General features: G+C 46.5%; 1 long non-coding RNA gene across 1 annotated transcript; it reads left to right on the top strand.

Annotated features, from left to right (window-relative positions):
* Positions 1-11355: 11355 nt before the first annotated feature.
* Positions 11356-16962, top strand: LOC144150956 (uncharacterized). The gene is made up of 4 exons (XR_013318587.1): positions 11356-11793; positions 14499-14595; positions 16755-16833; positions 16922-16962. It is a non-coding gene; the product is annotated as an uncharacterized LOC144150956 (long non-coding RNA).
* The last annotated feature ends 6631 nt before the right edge of the window (positions 16963-23593 follow it).

The following is a 23593-nucleotide window of genomic DNA, read 5'->3' as shown; positions in this document are numbered from 1 at the left end:
ATCAGTTGAAGCGTGCGCGATTACCTTCAAATCGCACGCGACTGTACGTCCCGTATCTCGGGCGCAGACTTGCACCACGTGGTCCGCAGATTTTGTCCAAGTTTACAACTTCATATGGCAATATATACGTACCACCATAATCAACACCAATATCAGGAAAGAGACCCTTAAAGGGGCAATATGACGACAAAATACAACCTTATTGAATTTGAAATAACTAGCCTTCGGTAACTGACTCAGCTCCATTCCAGTCATAGGAGACGCTTTTCAACCGAAGCAATGCAATAAATATCATATCGGAAGGAGGGATGTAGTTTGGGCCAGCGAAAAAACGTAGTTATGGGTGCGTTAACTGCACGTTAGAATTCACATAATAGGATCAATGGAACAGAGGCCCTTCAACAATCGCATGGTTATGTTTTTGGCAGTGGCTTAGGTCGTCGGACGCCAATTGTACAAACAAGATCCCGTGGTGTCATAGAGAAATCGCCGGAAAGTGGGTGGGCAGTCGCCACTGATTCATATATTTGATTTAATATCTGGATTATTCCTTTCAAGTTTGCGACAAGAATTGTATCATTGCTATCCGGACAATGCAGTCTGTTTATGAACCAAACTTGTATTTGGTATTCATAGCCTTTAAAGGCGATTGCAAACTAGCGCGTGTTTTTTTCTGTTGCGGGCGGAGGGGAGCTCTTGAGAACTTATAGCCCCCCCTTCCCCCAAAACAAAACATCCTGGCTACGGCCTGATGTCAATGGACTGTCGCACGTGTTAACAAACCTGAGAAGGGATTTCATATAAAAACATGCGAAAAATGAATGATTTCGTTCCGGGTTGCGCGGGACTTGTAATTGAGGCTCAGATCCAAGAACGAAGCTACGGTAAAAGTTTTAATTAGTGACACTATTGAGGCCCAAAAATGTCTTTTTGTCTATAGTTTCCCTTGGCCGGCTTTCCGACATCTGCGGCGATTTTTTTTCTCTGTCGCGGTGATGGCCCTACTACACTAGTTTTATTACAACGTCATGTAAAATAATCAACAGCTAGAGGCACAGGGGGATATATAAAAAAATTACACAATCTTACCGTGGGGAACCCTGATGAGGATGCGAAGCATCAGGGGGGTTCCGTGGGGTTCCATTGTGTTGCCGTTATGTTGAGTGATCTGGTGTTTAGTAGCGCCAGAGGGAATTCCACGTCCGTGTTCACACCAGTGGCAGAGGCACGCAAGTACTGTTGTGTTACGGTGAGTAGGGGGTGGTGCTCGAGGTGCCGAAACTCGTCCATCATGTTCTTGACGATGTTGTCGTCTCTGTGGTAGAATCGGTAGTCTTCGTCACCGTTGGTGAGGTAAAGGTTGTAGACATTGGTGCACCGGCTGAGAACAACGTACACGTCCTCGTCTTCGTAGCTTTGTCTTCTTCTCCTTCTTCTTCTTCAGCGGTCCCCCTACGGGAAGATGACGACGGTGGTTGAACGGGAAGCTATCTCGTGATGGATTCTTTGGTTGGCCAATCCCTAGGGGTATCCTGACAAAATCATCACCCGAAGCGCTGCGGATGGGGTACGGACGCGGGACATCCCCCCGAGCAAGAGACGCTAACATCCTTCTCTAAAGTTTTAAGGTCGTTGTTTCCGTTGACGTTCAGCTTCGCGTGCCTTCGTTGTATCAGTAGCTTCTTGATGTAGTTTGAATGAGCAAGTGCTACGAACGCGCCTTTCAAATAAGGCGCGTTCGCAGCACTTGCTCCTATCTCGATTTCGACCCTGCATCATCCTCAGGGGCAGCTTTGGCTGCTTCCCCGGTTGCGGAAAGTGCAATTGCTTGTCGCCGTCGTGCTGCCGGGCCTCCAGATCCTGATGGAACTGTGGGTAAGTGAGGTATAGACGCTACACTGCTGTAGGGTGTCATGGTGGGAGTACTTTTTTCAGTTTGGAACGTTAAATGTCCGTGGATTACGTAACAAGAGGAATCAAGGCCAGCTTCTTCACCTAATGCGGGGTTGGAAGCTTGATTTGTTGGCCATTCAAGAAAGAAAAATTCAGTCGGATGAAGGAACTGCGGAAGCTGTAGCTCCTTTTCAGAGTACGAAGTGTGCGTTAGCCACGCCAGAGGGTTATCTGCTGGGTCCATCTCTTTCTGAACAAGCGCCTCCAATGCTGTGTGGAATGTGTATCTACTGATTCGGAGGGACGACTTATCGTATGTGACCTAATGATCACGGGACAGTCATGGAGGTTTATTGTCGTTTATGCACCGTCGCAACCTTGCGAACGGGAAGAATATTTCCTGTTATTACAGAGTCACCTGCGTACTGACCACCACTTAATGGTCTTAGGGGTTTTTAACTGCGTGTGTAACCCGAGTGACAGGTCATGTGAGCACCAACGATCGGACTTAAGCGCTATAACATTGGAAAATATTGCTTGTGACTTTCACCTTTGTGACATAGGATGATGATAATGATGATGGTTGGAGTTTTTTGGCGCAAGGCCACCTGGGGCAAAGAGCGCCAAACAAAAGTATGTAAAATAAAATAGTGGCTACTAAAGCCAAAATAACCGCAGTAAAATCAATCAACGGCAATGGTGATGGCTGTTGTATAGGGCCAGTTTTGCTTACGCATGATAGGAAATGAGGTTTAAAAACTTAACGTCTGACAAATATTTAAAAACGCGTTGCACAGAGACCATGGCATTGTCACCCAAAAACAAGGAAGGGTGTAGCGGAAAGTGTTGTCTGTATAGTTCCTTGAAGTGTCTGTGTCTTGTTGTGTCGAGTGCCTTGCATGTTATTAGGATGTGGACTACGGATAGGCCCTCCCCACACCTGCTACACACAGGTCTTCGAGAGCTAGTGAGCAGGTGTGAGTGTGTTACATGTGTGTGGCCTATCCGCAACCTAGCTAAGGTAACTTCAATGTGTCTGTTGTGTGAGTCAGTAGCGTATGGTCCCAAGTGTGGTTTTATTACGAGTAACTTGTTATCTGTCTGTTCACTCCAGTGTGTTTGCCATGTGTTGTGAAGTTGGTGTCTGATGTATGGCTTCATATCTGTGTACGGCAGTGTTGCTATGCCCACTGAATTCAAGAGTGTAGCAGCAGTGGCCATTTCATCTGCGGTTTCATTCCCGGCTATTCCACAATGGCCAGGAACCCAACATATTGTTATTTCAAGCCTTGATGCGTATGCCGCCATAAGGGCCTTAAAACAAGATTGATGACATAATTTTTTGAGCGTTTTCTGGACAAAAGTGCACGTACAACACTAAGAGAATCTGTAAAAACTATGGACTTTGGAATTTGATGTTGGACAATGTGGTCTAAAATAAGTAAAATGCCGTGTGCTTCAGCTGTAAAAATGCTGTTGTGTGAGTTCATTCTTTTTGCCATGTTAAAGTTCAGTCCATGGGCAGGACAAGACACAGCATCAGCTGTTCTTGATGCGTCCGAGTAAAACTCTGTACACTGGTACTTATCCTGCAGGAAGAGGAAATGCTGCATAATAGCTGCCCTTGGTGCCCGGTTTTTGTCGAACTGCACAAAAGACAGGTCACAGGAAACATCCCTGGCCTGCCATGGTGCAATAAAATCAATGATCGGTGTCTTGTGGATATATGAGAATGACACTGCTAGCTCAGAAGCTTCTGCTCTCACTCTGACAGGGAACGGCATGGGAATAGATGGACGGTTTAAAAAGAGCTGCTGTGAGGATGCATCATGAATGGTCGAGTTAAGAGGATGATTTGTCAGAGACATGATTTTAGAGGCATACAATAGGTCAGTGTATATCCTCTGGTGATAGAGGGACCATTTGTGGCACTCTGCATAGAGGCTTTCGACAGGGCTGGTGCGAAAGGCGCCACAAGCAAGGCGAAGCCCCAAATGCAGAACTGGGTAAAGCATTTTAAGTGCCGTTTTCGTTGCAGACCCATATACGACGCTGCCGCAGTCCAAGCGAGATCCTACCAGTGCAGTATAAAGACGCAGGAGTAGCTGCTTGTCTGCACCGTACGATTAGTGGGAGACGACTTTAAGGATATTCATAGCTTTTAGGCATTTTTGTTTGAGCATTTTCAGATGAGGAAGAAATGTTAGTTTGTTCTCGAATATTAGGCCTAAAAACTTGTGCTCCTTTTCTACAGGAATCGACACGCCGTTTAGAGTAATGTCAGGGTCCACATGATCCCACGAACACGGGTGAACACAACACAAGTACTTTTTACGGGGTTCAGCTTAAAGCCGTTTGTATCCGCCCAGACAGCAAGTTTGTTCACGCCGAGCTGGACTTGACGTTCACAGATTGACATATTACATGATTTAAAAGATATTTGGACATCATCTACATAAACTGAACAAGAAATGGTTGGTGGCAATACCTTACGGAGTGAGTTCATCTTAACTATGAAGAGTGTGCAGCTCGAAACACCTCCCTGAGGCACGCCATTTTCCTGAACATGTACATTAGAAAGTGCACTACCAGTTCTTACACGGAAAGTTCGTTCAGACATGTAGCTAGAAAGTGTGCTGAGTATGTTGCCCGAAACACCGAATGACTTCAAGTCACTCAAGATGCCGTATCGCCATGCCGTGTCGTAGGCCTTTTCCATATCAAAGAAGACTGTTATACAGAACTGTTTCTGAATGAAGGCTTCTTTTATGTAGGATTCCAACGCAACAAGCTGATTATTGGTGGAGCGCCCCGCCCTGAAGCCTGCCTGGCAGCTCTCGAGAAGACCGTTGTACTCAAGAAAGTACACGAGCCTGCGATTGATCATCTTCTCGAAAAGCTTGCACAGGCAGCTCGTCAGGGCTATAGGGCGGTAACTTGAGGGGGACGACGGGTCCTTTCCCTCCTTCAAAAAAGCCACTACTACGGCCTCCCTCCAAGACTTTGGAATGTGCCCCGAAAGCCATATTTTATTATATAGATGAAGAAGTGCTTCGAGTGTGTCTGCGTGTAAGTGTTGTAACATTGTGTATGTGATGTTGTCTGGGCCTGGAGCTGAGAGTTTACACGTGCTCAGAGCAGCCCTCAGCTCATGTAGTGAAAACAGGGAGTTGTAAGAAGTCTGTGATTTGTTGTTGTCGCGTAGGGACTTCTTTTCACAACAGGCTTTATGTTTCAGGAAAGTGTTCGTGTAGTGTGCTGAACTGGACACGTGCTTGAAGTGTTGTGCGAGTGTGTCAGCCTGGTCTTCCAGAGTGTCCCCTGTTGTGCTAACCAGTGGCTGGCTGTGTGTCTGTTGTCCTTTTAGCTTGCGTATACGTGTCCATGCTTTCCGTGTGTCTGTGTAGGGGTTTATTGATGTTATGAATGTACGCCAACTCTCTCGTTTTGCCTCACGGCGCACACGTTTTCCTAACGCCTTGGCCCGTTTGAACAAGAGGAGGTTTCCCGACGTGGGGTACCGACGAAGGATACCCCACGCCTTGTTCTGGGCCTCTCGCGCCCGCCTACAGTCCTCATTCCACCACGGCCTCCGCTGGTTGCGCGGGGCACCAGAGGCGTGGGGAATGGACTTTTCGGCGGCGTCGAGGATGTGCGCCGTGAGGAGTTGCGTAGCTTCTTCGACGTGTAGGTGTCCTATGGATGTGTGGTGTAGTTTGGATGTCTCTGTAAATGTATTCCAGTTAGCTCGTGCTTCATTGAACCTATTATGGGAAGATGGACTGCATGGACCTTTACCTATGTATGTGAGTGAGGTAGGGAAGTGGTCACTACCGTATGGGTCAGTGCCCACACCCCACTCGAGGAGAGGAAAGAGAACTGCGGAGCCAATTGCCAAGTCAAGACATGAGTATGTGTTGTGTCCTATGTTATGGTATGTAGGCTGTTTATTGTTGAAAAGGCATGCTCCTGAAGATGTAAGGAATTTCTCTATAAGGCGACCTCGGGCATCCGTGCGAGAAGAGCCCCAAAGAGTGTTGTGAGCATTAAGGTCGCCTGTCAGGATGTATGGTTCGGGCAGCTGGTCAACCAGCGCCTCGAAGTCAGAGCTTAAAAGTGAAACAACAGGAGGAATGTATATGGAGCATACCGTTAACAACCTATTAAATATTATCAAGCGTATTGCTACAGCCTCAAGGATAGTGTTCAGAGTGACAGGGTGGCAGGCTAAGGATTTCCGGGCAATTATGGCCACACCGCCAGAAGAGTGTGTGCAGCCATCCCTGTCCTTTCTGAAGACCATGTAACTATTCAAGAAATTTGGGTGCTTGGAATTCAAATGTGTTTCCTGAACACACATTACACTTGGCTGATTAGCATGCAGTACTTCATATACATCGTCAAGATTTTTAAGAAGGCCTCTACAGTTCCATTGAATTATGTTTTCTCTTCCCATTATTTAGTGTTAGAGCTACTGGAGTGTGTTTGTTTGTTTATGTGTCGTCTTTCGGGGCTGTGACTCTCGCCTTTCTTGGCTTTTCGGGAGGCTTTGGCGTCGGGACGCGTTCCTTGCGGTGCACCGCAGGCAAGAACGGCCCGACGTCCATCTCATCGTCCGATGTCCTGGGTGTGCCCGTCGAACCGGGCCCCCCGGACTTGGACCCCCTTCGGGGGCCCTTCGTTTGAACCGCCACCGCCGCAAGTGTCGGGGGCACCAGAAGTGGCACGGCCGGTGCGGTGGCTGTGGGAGCCCGTGCGGGGCCCTTGGTGTCCATGGCACCCTCCAACGCACTGGAGGACGCGGAGGCAGGGACGGGAGCGGCACCGGTCCCGACAGAAGAGGTTGCCACCACAACCGCTGCTGGCTCAGCGAGCGGTGCGGAGGCGGGTCGGGCTGCCAGAGGCAACCCAGGGGGGGGGGGCGGGGGCGGGACCAAGTTCGACTCGCGGTACTAGGTCCCCGCCGAAACCAGACGCCGCTCCGCCCCCCGGCGAGCTGCGTCGGCGTACCTCCCCAGGGGGAAAGAGGCGAACCTCTTTCGCGCCTCTGGGAAGGTGATGTTCTCTGTTACTTTGACATTGATTATTTTCTTTTCTTGTTGGAATTTCTCGCAAGTGCGGGACCACGCTGCGTGGGGCCCCTGGCAGTTGGCACAGGTGAAACTCTGGGTGTTACAGTTTTCGGATGGGTGACAATGTTGGCCGCATTTTGCACAGGTAAGGCGGCCGCGGCAGGAGTTTGTGCCATGCCCGAACCGTTGGCACTTGAAGCAGCGCCGTGGGTTCGGGATGTATGGGCGGACAGAACAATGTATGTAACCGGCATTTATGAATTCTGGAAGGGTGCATCGATCGAAGGTCAAGATAATGTGTCTAGTTGCTACCTGTTTGTCATCGCGGCGTATTGATATGCGCTTTACAGCCGTGACGCCCTGATCCCTTAGGCCTTCCAAAAGGTCGGCCTCGGTCTCGGACATGAGATCTGCCTCAGAAATCACACCTTGACAGCTGTTGAGGCTGCGGTGGGGTGTGACCCTGATCTCCAGATCTGCCATGCGGGTTTGTTTCAGGAGGATTGTGGATTGCTGCTCATCCACACGATGAGCAGCACAGCCCATCCGCCGGAGCTTGACCTGGGCTCCGACGGCCACCGTTCGTGGTTTCTAACCCTCCACCTATAAACACATTGCCACGGTTGGATCCAGCGTATGTTTGGGGGCTCGGGGTCCGCGGTATCGCCAGTACCGTCACCAAGATTGCTCAAGGTGCCCCGTGCGGGGTTGTGACATAGGAGAAAAGCTCCGATTGCAAAATCGTTTTACACATTTTCAGAGAGCCTCTCACGCTAGGCTAGACCGTATTTATGTTTCTTTAGATTCTCTACCGTGCGTCCATAGCTACTCTATTCATCCGGTATTTTTTACGACTATTGCCTTGTATCCTCTGCGCATGGTAGCCAACAGTGTCGGAGTCGTCGCCTGAATTGGGAATTGTGGAAATTTAATAATTCTTTACTATCCCATCAGCCCTTTTCAAATCGTGTGCCGGAAATTATACAAAATGCAAGAAATCACTATGATCTGCCAATGCTCGCACGGTGGGAATTATTTAGGCAAGAAGAAGAAAGTCACGGCAATTTAGGAGGCTACAGCCCTGTTGAAAATTCCATCAACCAACCATCAAGATTCATTGCTGGAAAGGTTGATTGCGTTTGATGGTCGCCTTGGAAAGCTTGATGTACGTAAGAAACTGTAATGGAAGCTGCTGGAAGGGGACGCTGGAAGGTGCTGGCAGGCATGGTGGCATGCCTGCCAGCACCTTCCATCGTCTTCCACCACCTTCCTCCATGCTTGCGGTGCAATGGCGGCAGATGTTTGCGTGACGGCAAGCTTGACTGCTGAATTGATGATGGAAATGCATTTTCTGAATGAATGACGGCAGAAAGCCAAAATTTATACGAGAGCGAAGCGCTTGTAATAACAGAAACATAGCGGTGGCATTGACCGTTGCGAGAAAATTACAAAAGCTGCCTTTTTGAAAAGGTGTTGCAGAAAAAGTAATAGGCACGCTGCACAATGACGGCAGATGCTGGCGTGACGGCAAGCTTGACTGCTGTATTGATGATGGAAAAGCATTTTCCGAACGAATGCTGGCAGCAAGCCAAACTTCATTCGATAGCGAAGGACTGATATAACAGAAACATAGCGGTGGCATTGGGAATATCGAGAAAAAAAAACAATAACTGCCTTTTTGATAAGGTGCTGCTGAAAACTTGGCATATAAGAGAAAAGCCACTTTGATTAGTGCTTCTTGTTTTTAAGCCAGAACTTGAAGGGCTGGTATGAAACTGTATGCCCTTTATTCGCCGTTTTTGGTATAAGGGGGGCAGTGCCGACCATTACGTTGAAAACATGGACAGCTTTTTTTCGCTGCGACAGGGTCAAACCGTACGTGTTTATTTTCGCTGTGCTGAGCCCGCGGACAAACCGTCCGTGGGATGGCTTAAATTGTACGTGGCAGACTACGGGTCTAGCGCTTCGCCGATCCGCCTTAGTTGTATTCAGCTGCCTTGAGACAGATTCAACCACGGTATTATTACACAACATAATTTTCATTCCGGGCGCGCATGCCATTTCACTCATAGCTACGTTGGCAATCGTCGGGGAGAACGGGAATGTGCGATATCTCTTTTAGGTTGAGATTGCTGGCTACACGTGGAGTCCGGTGCGTGCCCAAGAAGCGGTATGACTGCCGGAATGGGTTATATACGAGAAGCAGTAAACATAACTCACAATATTTGTGCATTCATTGGCGATTCAGTTTGAGAAACCAAATAAATGGCGCTTGTTGGGGTGCCCCTTTCGTCTGTGGTGGTGGTGTACCCTTAATACAGCCTACAAAAGTTATGAGTCATCCAAGAAGATGCATATCACAGCAGCTAAAATTATCCGTTCATTAAAACTCTGGCAGGCAGACGCACGCGTCCAAGAGATGCAGCCATTCTGGTGGGTCACTTTGCGCCGCATAAATGCTCCGCACCAACGCAGTTTGCTCCCGAAAAATGGACTTCGTTGGGCGAGGGGGTTCCGCGTGCCTGTCCGTCATGCGGCACTTCCACAAGCTATACAATCCGATCACAACAAATATATCATAGGGCACTCCAGTAACATCTCTAAAAGGCAAGAACCGAATTGTATAAGGGGTAATGTCTATGTCCTTTTTAAGAGTTCGTTGCAACACATCCCAGAAAAACACCGCATCCCGGCACAAAACAAAACAATGATCAATGGTTTCAGGTTGATTGCATAAACGGGAATTGTCATACCAAGGAATAGACATTCCTTTCTCGCGCAACCATGTTTTCACTGGTAGTGTTGCTGTATGCAGCTTAAAGAAAAACGTTTTTGCATTTGGAGGAAGACACATACGTGTGACCCGCTTCAAAACACTCTCCTTATGGTGGCCAATGTAAGGCTGGCGATAAACCGGCACTGGGAACAGACTCTCTAATAAAGCGTTCGTCAAAGCCTTCCTGGAAAGGGTAAACAGATATTGCAGGGAAAACCTCGCAGTAAGGAAATTGAAGGTGTCGACCACCTCCTTTAAAAACGCCATGGCGGCTTCGTACTGACTTCACCAGTGGAGACAAGCAAAAACGGTAAATGAAAACTTATGCGCTGTTGAATAACGTTGAGCAGAAGTGGATGATGCGTCACCTTATAGAAGAAAAACCGAGATACAAGCTGGTGTACAAAAAAATGTATCAGCCCAGCACCCCCAGACACTAATGGAAGAAACAAATTGTCCCTACGCATAGGTTCCCATTGGGACCCCCACACAAATGTCGCAAAAACTCTATGTAGAGCTTGTACTTTAGAACGCGCACAGTGGAGTACTTGCAGCACATAAACAAGCTTTGCGACAAGGACGACATTACAAACGTGCGCACGCGCAAACACAGAAAGTTCTCGCCCCATCCATGCCTGAGAGGCTCGCTTGACTTTTTGGAGTGCCAATGACCAATGAGGCCCGGTGTTTCGTATTTGGTGCAAGGGTACACCTAAGTATTGAAGTGCGTCCTTATCCCAAGTAATGCCACCAAGTAAGGACGGTTTGGCACCCCATTCACCAAACCAAAATCCCTTTGTTTTTTCCATATTCACAGCTGCTCCAGACGCGTCACAAAACTGCCTGGTGAGATTAAGGGCTTCTTGAACGCTTTTTTTATCAGAACAAAAATAGGCAATGTCATCCGCGTAAGCAAGGACCTTAACCTCACAGGATAGCGATGAAACGCCCCGTACTCTTTCACTCTGCTGAATATCAAGACACAGAGGTTCGAGATATAAGGCAAACAACAAGGGTGAAAGGGGGCAGCCCTTGTCTAACAGACGACTTAATCGAAACTGGCTTAGACAGAACGCGGTTGACGACCAGTTGTGTGGTGCACTGTTTGTAACAAAGCTTAATGCCTTTTAACAACACATCCCCTAAATTTACCGCTGCCAATAGTGCGAATAGAAAATCATGAGAAACGCGATGAAATGCCTTTGAAAGGTCAATTTGGATAAGGGCCACCTGCTCTACCGAATCAGACACACACTCCAATATTGAACGGGCAACATGTATGTTTGTTTGAATGCTCCTACCTCTAATACCGCAAGTTTGGTGAGGTCCTACTAAACTAGGGATGACAAGTTGAAGGCGCCTAGATAAAATTTTTGCGAAAATTTTGTAATCTACATTGCAGAGAGATATTGGCCGACAGCCATCAACCGATTTCAGCTTTTGTTCATCTTGCGTTTTCAGAATTGTGTAAGTGGTAACGTGCTCGCTTTTTGTTGCAAAGGTTGGTGGTTCGATCCTCCGTTTGTCTGTTTTTTTTTTCGCTGACAGCACGATATGATTTTTTTTAAAACGGAAAATGTGCCTGTTCTTGGTAGTTTTTAACCAAAAGTGATTTCCCCCCAAGTGATGTCGGAGGTTTATCCCACAACTTAATTGCTCATATACAGGATAGCCCAACAAACTCAACTTTTTGCTGGGTATGGCAACCTTATCTTTCTATTTACATTGCTGGGTATGGCAACCTGATCTTTCTATTTACATTGCTTTATGTGTCTATGTTCAAGCCAGAATTTGTTTCGACGCATTTTGTTTACTTCGCGCCTTGTATGAACTGCATTACGAAAAAACAAAGGCACAGCCGAAACCGAAACCCCGGCCTCAGTACTCCACCGCTCCATCCAGCAACATCGCCACGCCATCACGCCGTCGCATTCCCTTCTTCCTGGCCGCCGAGTCGGTGGAGTTGTACGCGCTTGTCGAGTGGCTTTGTTGTGGTTGTTTTGAAGACATTGGATTATTGTTTCGACGAAGATATGTCGCCTGTGATTTAAGGTAAGTGACTAGACAACTTTTCGCACTTTGCTTGTGTATGTAACAGGGCAGGGCTCTTCCGTTCGGTGTTAGACGTCTGCGTCGTCGGTTAGCCCTAATGTTTTTTGACAGCGACTGCTTTTGGGGGTTACGTCGTTACGTAGATCTGCCTTTCGACCGCGGATAATGCGTGCAGGAGTAACAACAGTAGGGCTGTTCGATTTACAGTCCCTGACTCACCGCCGATTCCCTGAAAGCAGTCAGGCGTTCGATTTTCTTGCGTATCCTTATGGCTTCGGGGAATCCTCGGACTCCCGCGGAATATCCGCGGTGAATTCGAGTCTGTGAATCGAAGAGCCCTATGTTTGTGCCGTTTGTAGGCTTTTTGTTGAGCGAAGTAGGATCATACTGCTACGTTGGCTAAACGGTTTGTTGCTCGCAACAACCGATCTCCAATACGCGCGGTGGACCGCTCCAGGTTGAGTTCGCAAGGTTTTTTTTGTGGGTAGTTCTTTTTAAGGAATTGCAATATTGTACTTCGCATCATTTTTCGTACCTGGACTGGAGTGGTACGCTTTAGGTAACTTTTAGCCGAGGCACATAGCAGTCTACACTACACTGCAGGGATTGTCATTTTTCAAAACGGTCACTCAGTAAAGTGCACTAGTACAAACAAGGGTCTCTGCGTTCAGATTGAGGGTACGATGGCTGAAATTGGCGTCACACTCGCAAGCCCCGCATGTGCAGTGAATGTTTGAGTGTTCCAATCGTTCGATAATCGCATATATGTTTGTGCATGTGTATCAGTAGCACCAAAAACGTTCATTTAACCAGAATTTGCTACCACGTCGAAACTACATGCGTATCGTGCCTCTGGTGCAGAGGCATACGCAATGCTGGCCGCGCATGGGGAGCGTTTAAGCATTGCAACATTCACTACCGTCTCCGAATAATTCGCGGACACGCGTGTTGCTCAGTTAAATTTTGTATTGGGCTCTCATTCTGTGGATGAGTGCACCCCGCACAAGAGCAAATGCTCAAAAAAAAAGTGGGTCTCCTCTGGACTGGTTAAGACCGAAGGTATCTTTGTAGTAGCTTGTGTACATAATTGCACAGCAAAGAATACACTCTTTGTTAAAAACACATGACTTGATGTAAATAAATATAGTTCTAGAAAATATACCGCTAGAGAATAGATGGGAGAACAGCCTTTTCTAGATGGTTATATCACCCTGAAAGTTTTTTTTTTTAATTTTTCAGAAGAGGATAACCTCTTTCTTGTCGCAATAATTTTTTAAGCACTGGCTATTGTCATTATTGGCAGTAATGCATTATTGTCATGTTTCAAATTTTTGAAAATCGTTTCAATGGGTTTGATGTCAATGTGAGCACAACCATAAATCTCGTTCCCTATGCTTCCCTAAGACATCGCAGCCATTATTAAGGTCTAATTAGATTTATGTTTTCAAAGAAAAAAATTGTTGTCATGATATTGACGGTACCAGTTGAAAACATGCACCGACACATCATGTGGGCTTCAAGCACTGCGTGGGAAGGAGAATTGAACCCGATTTAAGCTGCAATCACCTAGGAGAGACTTCGGAAACAAAAAAAAATTGCTTCACATGTATTTTTTCTCAGCAGTTCATCACAGCCTTTCCAGCCTCCTTTGGCAGCATTGTTAGGCTGTGTCTAGCGTTCCGTCCAGACGGAACGGCAACTGTCACTAAAGTTCCGTCCAGAGGAAACACAACTCGCGTTGAGAGCAGTCTCTTTTGATTTTTACCCATCCGGCCAAACCGCTACCGCTCACTGACTAGCCAGAATCACTGATAATTATTAATAATTACAGATGATCGGACTAACTCTAGCTCAATCTGGACGGATCTCCAAGCCACCACCCGACGCCCGCTGCACAATGTTTCAGCGAGAGCAGTCGGTCTTGATTTTCACCTAACCGGCCAAACCGCTTCCGCTCACTGACTAGCCAGAGTCACTGTCATTATTAATTACTGGTAATAATTAGAGGAGATCGGGCGTAACTGTCGATGGCTACGTCGGCCTTGGCTGCAGCGAGCGGGAGCGGCTCGGCCGCTTGAGTAAAAAACCAAGGCCGACTACTCTCATCGCGTGAATTGTAAAGCGGGCGTGAAGTTTTGCTATTACAAAATGCTAACCACGGCCACACGCACACAAAAAAAACGGTGCGAGAATCGAACCAGGGACTACAACGTCCGTAGTCAGCCGCAGAATGAGAAAGGGCGGATAATCGGCTAGTTTTGATTTGGCGTTCAGTCTAGATGGAACTTTAGCAGTTTTTAGCATTCCATCTGGACGGAACGCTAGGCACTCCATAATTGTTGAGACAACGTTATCATCATTTAGGTCTGCGCTTTGTCACAGAATCGTGGAGGCAATTTGCCGTAGTAGCAATGAGAGAGCTCATCTCGGCACCTTTTTACCCATACATGAACTGGTCATAATGAACGGCATCTACTTCCAAAGAGAGAATTGAGTTAGAAACTTTATCGTTGACATTGTCACTATGCTGTGATAGTCACTTCGGCCATCCTTACATCCAGTTAATGTGGTATTTTAACGTTCTTATATTCTCGCTTGGAGTGTGAAGAACACCTTGCTCGACACCTTAATATCGCATTTAGAACTTTGAAGGATTAAGGCTAATGCAAATTGCTTGTTGTTTGCCACTCACTTCTACCTTGCAGGCTACTGACTGTTACACCTTGCAGTGGAGATCAGCTGGCATGCCCTACTTGGTGATCTGGATGGACCTCTCATCAGATGTCACTGGCTGTTTTTCAGGTTGGTTACAATAGGTTAGCGCCTAGTTCTATACAATTGTAGTGCAATGCTATGATGTGCACCGTGAAATTCAGTTACCAGAACTTGCCTAATTTGACCGAGAGTGCAGTGCTTTGGTCTTCCAATAGCACTGTATATATATGCATGTCGGCTTCTTCATTTCAGCAATTCATTGCTCTCCGAGTTTGGAATCAGTGAATTTGGATGTGTTGTGTTTAAAGTCTTTATGTATTGTTTAACATGAACCTTTGCTGCCATTGTACATTGGACTGCGGGAACACAAGCACGAATGTGAGATTTCTTAGTAAAAAAGAGAACTAGGATGCACATGATGCAACATTTAGAAGTGACACAGCCGCTTGATATCCCCCTTTTGGTGCAGCCCGCCGAATGCTCCTCTCCGCCTGTGAGAACGATAGCTCTCTTTCCCTCCGCCGCGTCGCCTGTGGTGCACGCTATCGGTGATGCGGTGGCGTCAATTCGGAAAGCAGCCACACAATAAGCCATCCGCGCTAGCAGTTCTTGGTTCGGCTGTAGTGTTATTGCGCTTTGTCATGCTTCACTTGAGACACCTTGCTGAACAGGCTGCAATCACATATTTACGTGGAGTAGATGCATGGTCCTTAACATGGCATTGCACTATTCAGCTTGTTTTACTGGAATTTTCGATTCGGTATCGTGTTCGTGACCTTTGGGCGTTTTCTGAAGGAACTTTGGGCTGCTGATGACGACAGGCGAAAATATCAAGGTGGCATGGGACAGCTTAATTTTTTCCAGGTTCGACTCAATGTGCGATCAGCTTAGGAGCCAAACTGGGTTCACAATTGACAACTTTTGTTGGATCTTAAAGGGCCTTGAGAACAAAACATTCCCTAACTTTCTGCATTCCATCAAACATCCCTCTCTCTCTCCTAGAAAATTTGTTCTTAGGTTCTTAATGAGGTGGTTTGGTCAAATAAAAGGAACGATGGGTAATTTTGCTGCGCTGGATGTAGCAAAACATGCTGTAGTGTGTTGTCAACCGACATGGCTAGAAACATGGCGCTGTTTGCTGGTGGCTGTCTGTGACAATACGGATTATGAAGAACCCCACCTCTTACACAGAGTTGAGCACACTAAAATTCAGGTTACGGAGCCGGTCATGCTTCATGTTCCCGGTAAAAAAAATACCCTAAGGGGATAATGTCAACCGTGGAAAACCCCCGCAGGACAAACCAAAGGAGCCTGCAGGCTATTTCAGTGGCACCGCCGGTTCAAGGTTCACAGCGTATATCAAGGCCGAAAATTTGTTGACTTGGCAGCCATAAATTACTTTTTCCTGCATTGACATTTTGTCAGCAATCAGGCTGCAGTATGGTTCTTTTAGTGACCGCAAGCTTTGTCCCTCCACTTGAAGCCATTCCTTTATTAGGTTTGTTACTCGAGTCTCTTGCAGAAGGTCCGACAAGATTTTTAGTGTGCTTTGACACGGCAGCTTCAGCAGTTTTCGTATCTCATCATGCTCGTATCCTTTACAAGAAGTCACCTTCCACAACACTTTGCCGCAACGTGGGTTCCTGCCTAGTCAGCACGCCTTATCACTATTGATAATCTGTTCCATGGCAAGTTTGGCACACCCGTTCTCCTTCTTGTGCGGCTTCCGAAAAGGTCTTTAGTGCTTGCACAGTTCGGTTGTCTTCATAGTGTTGAACGTTCTCTAAATTCATCACAAGTTTGCTGAAGTTTTTGCAAGCGTTCGTTTAGTCTGCACTCTCATCTCAAGACTGTGCGTTTCTTTTTGTCGCTTCAATGCATCCAGCCAGGTTAAATGTCATCTGGCATTCTTCACCTTTCAATTTAACGTGTTCCTAACCTTCAGCACACTCGCCTGAAGCTACATTTTCTTGCGCCTGGTATTCGTTGGCTGCACTTTGAGCGTAGAATTCTTCTAGACGAGGGTGTTTTGCTTCTTTCCCACCTGCTGCTAACGCATGTTCTCTTGAAATTCTCGCATGCATGCATGCACGCTTGCATCTTACTAAAATCCTTTCCCGGGAAAGGCATTGCCACCATGCGGTGGCTTTTAGAGCAGTGCCGGTCAAGAGCACCCTTCCATTACCTGAAGGGAGTCCTAGCAGGGTGGTTTCCACTTAATTTTTGAAAATGTTCTTTTTCTGCAGGCTTTCGATTTTTATGGCAAAGAGGAATGGCAGAAGCAAGGGGCCACATCGGAGTAACCATCTCAGAATGTTTAAGGAGGTATGTGAAATGTGAATATACATTTGTTTTGAGTTGATCTGGATTTGTATAAGCTTTAGTGTGTAACTCAGTTTTTTTTTCTTTTCAGCTGCCCACCTGTTCGAAGATAGTCACCATATTTGATATTTATAGAATAATATATTCAACGTGAAAACCAAGTTTGTTTTGCGTAATATTTTTGAGCACCCCAGCACACACCTCTAAGCTCTCATAAAATGGATAAGTTTTCAGATAATTGTAGCAGGATAGCAGAAAAATGATCACGACATGAATGGACACAGCAAAACGCATACGCAAGCTCACTTATTTGCTGCAAATCTTGTTTTATAAATTTATTCGCAAGAAATGAAACCAGTTTTTAATTAACATTGCATAGCACCTTTCCTTTTCATGTCGTCATCATTTTTGTGCAATGTCGCATATCTGCCGTCATACTGTCACTCGACCTGCCAGAATCGACGCTACCATTGCCGTCAGCTACCGACGCATGCCGTCATCCATCACCCTGCCAGCATGCAGTCATCTGCCGTCATGCCATTACTAATTCCATTACCATAATCCACCATGTTGATTTTTGATGGATTCCATCAACTCCACATTTTCAATAGGGAGTGATGACGTTTGAAAAGAAAAACAGCATAAATCACCTAAATAAATTGTTGAGAGGACTTTATGAACTTGAAGGCCGATGTCCATGTCAACATATGGATGACCTTCGGAATTTCAAGACGCAGCTACAGGCGTTTGATGTTGAGAAATACCGGGGAGCACAAGTGCGAACGAGACCACAGCGCTTTGCTGAAGTGCAACCATGTCGCCAGTCTCTAGGTGGTGAGCGCCGTCATGCTCTGTCTAAACAAATACTTGAAATTGAATATAAAGAAAAAATTACTGATGACACTACTGTGATAACGATGGCCTTCGTCGATTATTATAGAACTGCATTCCAAACTCCCAAAAGAGCGGTGAGCGAGGACTCCATTGACAAATTCATTATTTTGCTACCAAATTGAACCAGGACGAGTGTAAATCCATTGACCAGGAGATTGGCATTCAAGAATTGGTGTCTAGCATTGAATCATTGTCGAAAGGCTAAACACCGGGACCTGATGGTCTCACTGCAGAATTTTTCCACAAATTCTGTTCTCTGCTGGCTCCATTTTTACTTGAGGTTTACCGCGAGGCTTTGAAGGCTGGATTTCTTTCACGTACGCTGTACGAAGGCCACACTGTTCTAATCGCCACAAGTAATGATCCTGACAAACTGCGTAAAGTAGAAGGATATCGTCCCATTTCCTTATGTAATGTGAATTACAAAGTCTTCGCTAAGATTTTGGCCAACGGTCTTCAAAATGTGATTGAGCTACTAGTTTGTGACCATCAGACATGTGGCATCTGTGGGCGATCTATTCAAACTAACATACACATAGCAAGGTCTATATTGGAGTGTGGTTCGGGTACGTCAGCCCAGGTAGCCTTAGTAGAACTAGATTTGGCAAAGGCATTCGATCGCGTCAGTCACCAATTCCTGTTTCGTGCTCTACAGCATGTGAACGCAGGATCTTGGCTTACCGAAGGTATTCAAATATTTTATGCTAATGGCTCGACAAGAGTGATAGTCAACAATCGACTAACCCAACCAATCCACCTTCTTTCATCGGTTCTTCAAGGGTGCCCATTATCACCACTCCTGTTTTGCTAATATCTGGAACCATTATGCATGCGCATAAGAGAGGACACTATTGTTAGAGGGTTCACGCTATCGTCCTTCGAAGTGAAAATTTTAGCATATGCCGATGATGTCGTTTTATTATGTACTGACAAGGCCAGCGTGGAGAATGCTCTTGCCATTACACAAGAATATTGAGATGTTTCAGGTGCGGCCGTGAATTTCGAGAAAAGCTCCGGATTTTCGTTGGGAGAATGGGGAACCACACCCGATTGTTTCGCCGGAATCAATTGGAATAGAGACCTAACTTATTTATGAGTACCCCTCTCGCAGTTTCGCAATACTGACTCGCATTGGTCGGAGCAGGCGGTGAAGCTACAGTGCCGAGGAAATGACTGGCGGGGACGGCAGCTGTCCATCTTTTCTCATGCTCGGGCGTGTAACACGTTTCTTGTGACCCGACTTCTTTATGTCATACAGGTTTTACATTGCTCACGACTCAGGATACAGGCTTTTGACCGGATTTTCGCAACCTTCATTTGGTGTTTGTGTAGTGAGCCAATGCGCCGCGATAACTTTTTTCTTCCGGTTGTTCGGGGGGGGGGAGGGGGGGACTTGGGCTTGTTCATCTGTTTCCTTGGCAGCTTCTTTCTCGTTTATTCTACTTTCGAGATGTTCAACATCCTTTTTTGGATGCTGTACTGCAAATACGTCTTGCACATTTTCTCTCTGATATTGTGGTGTCTTCGCTGTCTGTGGACGCAGCCCGAAGCTCGTGAGGTTTCCTCAAAGAAGTGGTTGACACGTTTCGCTTCTTACAGGCTCGGTTTAGCCGTGAGTACATATTTACTGCTTCGCGCGAGTCTATCTCTGATTCCCTGGTTTCTGGGCCTTTTTCCCGCACCTTTATATCATGTTCTGTACCTACAGTGTCCGTACCAGGATGCCCTCAATAGAGTGTGTAAAATGTGTGTTCCGCCAGGTGTTAAAACATTTTTCTTTAAATTACTCAGTGGCACGCTCCCTGTTAAAACTTGGATGAAAGACTGGGGTCTGCTTATAGCTTGGTCGACAGACTGTCGGCTCTGCACTCTGCCAGTCTGCAGATATGCTGTCTTTTTCTGGGACATTTTACAGCGAACGCTCAAAAAAGCGTGGATATTAGGCCTTTCTCTATCCGATTTTTGCCATTAGACTATCCTGGTGAGCCGCCTTATGACATGTTTGAGTTGATTGGTTTGTACAGTTTGTGGCGATGCCGCTTATGTGATAGGCATGCTGAGCCACCAAGATCAACTAAGTCCTTTTTCCAAGAAACTGTGGCATTTGTACATAGTGTGTACAGTTTGCTTGACCAACCACCTGACTGGTTCCCTCTTTTTAATGCTTGTGTGTGTTTGCCTGAATTTTGATGTATATGTACTTCTTATAACTTCAGTGTATTCTTTTGTTTGCTTGTATTCCTCGTACTGCAACGTCTGAGCGTATTGTCCCATGTAATAAAGAAAAAATAATTTGTAGCGCAGTGGGAAGAGCGCCGCGTACCTCCCGTTGCGGCCAGAGAGTCGTGGGATCGGAACCGTGCGCCGCTAACTATTTCTTTGTTATAGTGTTGGGGGAGAGGTGCGGACACCGGACGGACGCCGGACATATCCCCGAGGAAGAGATGCTTTGCATCTAAAAAATACGAACGGAGCACAAAACCTACGACGCATGTGGCACCGTCTGGCTGCACTGTCAGTAAACTGCGGGCATGGGTAGTTCTTTCAGAGGGTTTACCTCTTTCGCTACCGCGCCTATCAAAATCGATCAATTTGATCGATACTTTTGGGAGCGCCTTTTCATAGCGTTCCACGCGTTTCTCGAACAAGTAAAGCTGTTCGGAGTTAGATCAGAAAATGGCCCTTCAAAATCAGCTTTGTTTTCATTTTTGCTACGGAAACGTGATTTTTGACACGCTTTTGAATCACCTGGGTGTCGAAAAGGGCGTGGTCATCGCGCGTTACTGCTACCAACGAAGAATGCGTGCAACTCGTAATTACTCTGCACCAGCGCTTGTTTTTTGCTATCAGGGCGTGAATGGGGAACTAGCAAACGATTTTCAATCGTCCGGTTCGCGCTCTGACAGTAATAATCCCAGACGTCGTCTGAAAATGTCAAGCAGTGCCTGGTTGCAAAGCTACTTTATGGTTTTAGGCAGTTTGATTTCCTTTGCGCACGTTGTTCTAAGTACTGTGGTAGTTATACTTACCCCAGGACCATTCGCAAACAGTTTACAGCAGTTTCGGTTTCGTTTCTGCATCGCGAAATTCATATTTAGCGCTACTACGCAGTTACCCAACTTCAAGGCTACCTGCCATGGCACCTGGAGCGCCCGCGACTGATCCTCGAACAAAGCACGGAGCTCCTGATTTCCCCCACTCTAACCCGATTTCTGCGATAAGACCTTCAGATGAAAGTCAAAAGCTCACACCCAGTCGCCAGATATCTGTTCCGCCGAGGACAGCGCTTCAAACCGGCCTTACAGTGCCAGCTGTTCGACTTCCAGTTTCGTTTCTATGCGAGGGTATATCCGGGTGTCTAATGTTGCTGCTTAGTTGAGCTGTCTATTCGGACGGAGTCTCCAAGAGGTTTTTGTACTGTTTCATTTCAAAATGTTAGGTGGCGCTGCAATAGAGGAGGCTCGTTGTGCTTATCTTTATCATCGCGCAACTGCTACTCGGCCAAAGATCGCAGGGCACGATTCTAGCTCACCGTACCTCATTTTCGCGAACAAGGCTACAATTGTGAGTAAGAAGATGATAATAAAGCTCAACTTTATGTTTTGAGAGATAACTGACCGTGAACGACAACAAGCATCAGCCACGGCGTTCCGTTTTCAACTTCGTGCATGTTTTTTTCCGCATCGCGTGCTTGTCCCAAATTTTGTGCTCGCTGTAAATGCAAAGTCAGCCATGGAAAAGATGTTTTTACGTTATGTGGGGGCAAATTGGTGCCTCTGATAATGACAAACCGCCAGGTTTATTCCAGGAAACCACCCAAAATTGCACATTTTGAATTGGAGGTTGGGCTTCACCGCATGACACGAGCACCGTGCATGCTAACAATTTTATTTAAATCTGGCAAACTGTTCCGCGCAAGTCGACATTTTTTCTAGGGCGAGTTTTTGAAATGTTTCCCTACAAAATGTATATTCTAATTTTTTCTACTACCGGTAGTTTGATAAACACTTCTTTTTTATCATTTTTTTCGACAACTTTAAAAAAATTTTGATTTTGATATTTTTTTACAGCTATAATATATAACAACCTTTAAAAAACTGGTGTTATTGGAAAGGCCGTTACATATTCTGCATTTTGTGTTCCTGCAATTAGTGCCTAACCAATTGTTTAGCAGGAAAAAAAATGTTTTCTTGGACCCCTAAAATTAGTCGATTTTCCGGCAGAAGCGAAAGAGTTAAGAGTGCAGCCTACTGTTAGGGGAAAGGCTTGATCAAGAAGCGACACCGGTCATTTATTTTGAGGCCTATTTTTACGCTCCGTCGCCACTGAGCGTCCTGTTATCACTACATTCGGGAACCAAGAGCGCAGCAGGCTAACTAGCATGATGCCCTTCGACGATCATCCTTCTCAGTGGCGACGCAGCGTGAAAAGGCACCTCAAAATAAAAGACCGGCAACGCTTCTCGTTCACGCATTTCCCATAAATGTAGGCCACACTCTCAAGCGCTCTCGACGAAGTGCGCATGCGCGTAGTTTGCTGACTTTGCAGCCAGATGGCGCAGCATGAGTCGGAGGCTGTGCGCTGCGTTGTTCGCACTTCTTTTGATTCCCCCCCCAACCCCCCTCCCCCCCCCTAGTACAAAACAAGTTGAGCGAGGCAAAACAGTGCAGCAAACGTTGCACTTTACCCGCCACCTCGGGAAAAGCCTTTCGACTGTTTCAGCACTGAGCACCCACTTTCGACCCCAGAGCAAGAAATCATTCATAAGACACAAGAAGGGCACCGGAAGAGTTTAAATACAAACGACTTGCAAAAGTTACCTTGTGAAATGACGTTCCAGCAGTTCGGCGCAACACTTCCATTCGCAGGCGGCCATGTCTATGAAACTGCCATGGCTGAATCGGCGGAATCACAGTTTGGTGAAGAGAACGCATACGTCTCTAATGGTGTAGAATAACAATCAAGCTTTGAAAATATATTGATATATAATTAAAACAAAACACAATAAAATTTTTCTAAATTTTAATTTTAAATGTTTTCAATAATCAGAAATAAAATAGCAACAAGTGAGACCCAGAACCAAGCAGCAGGCCAGCTGAGTGGGACCGTTCATTCTTTCCTGAGAAAGTTAATTTGTCGTGCTCAAAAGCAGCGTCTTCAGGTGGTTTAATAGCCTTTATTTGAAGCACTGCCTGCAACAATCACGCGCTACGTGCATGTGTGCTTTATTTTAAAAGTCGACGCGCAATTATTTAGATGTACGGCTGTACCTCCTTCACGCGCATTATGCGCGCCTCTGCGTTTATTCTTCTATGCACAAACATAAAGCATTACGCCGACCAAATCAACATGAAAGCACGCACGCGCTTTCGCATACGTCCCAATCACAGCCATTCTTGTACATTTTTATGACTCTCCCACTGCGGAAGCCCCAGCAATGCCCGTAGGCTGTGGTGTTTGGGACATGGGATTTAGGTCCTTTTTGGGATGTCCTTAGGATGTTTGCTGTTCTCTGGGAGAGGCAGCTGCCCAGCTCCGGTCTCGATTCCCAGCTTAGGCTGCTGGAAAGGGCCTTGGCGTCAGGGGTCTCCAATGGCATCCTGGGGCGCTATTCAAGAAGTCCCGAGATTGACCGAAACTCGGGAATCAACTAGCTCTGTACCCGCCCGCTCACGTAATGGACATATTTTAAGGGGGCTTAAAGCGCTTTAAAAATGCGATTCATGCTGTTTGCTGATTATTGAATTGACGTAATCGGCCCAGGGCAGCTTGCACCAAGGATGCGCGACTAGGGCTTGGCGCATCTTTCAGTGGTTTCTCTCGCTCCCCTGCTACACTGGTGGCTACTGGGGGCACGCAAATCCAATTA

Source organism: Haemaphysalis longicornis, unplaced genomic scaffold (genome assembly GCF_048455015.1).
Source record: "Haemaphysalis longicornis isolate Haplotype H1 unplaced genomic scaffold, Haemaphysalis longicornis Haplotype H1 scaffold_83, whole genome shotgun sequence".
NCBI classification, from domain to species: Eukaryota; Metazoa; Arthropoda; class Arachnida; order Ixodida; family Ixodidae; genus Haemaphysalis; species Haemaphysalis longicornis.
Note: the sequence above shows the minus strand (reverse complement) of the source record. Positions and strands in the feature narration are given on the sequence as shown.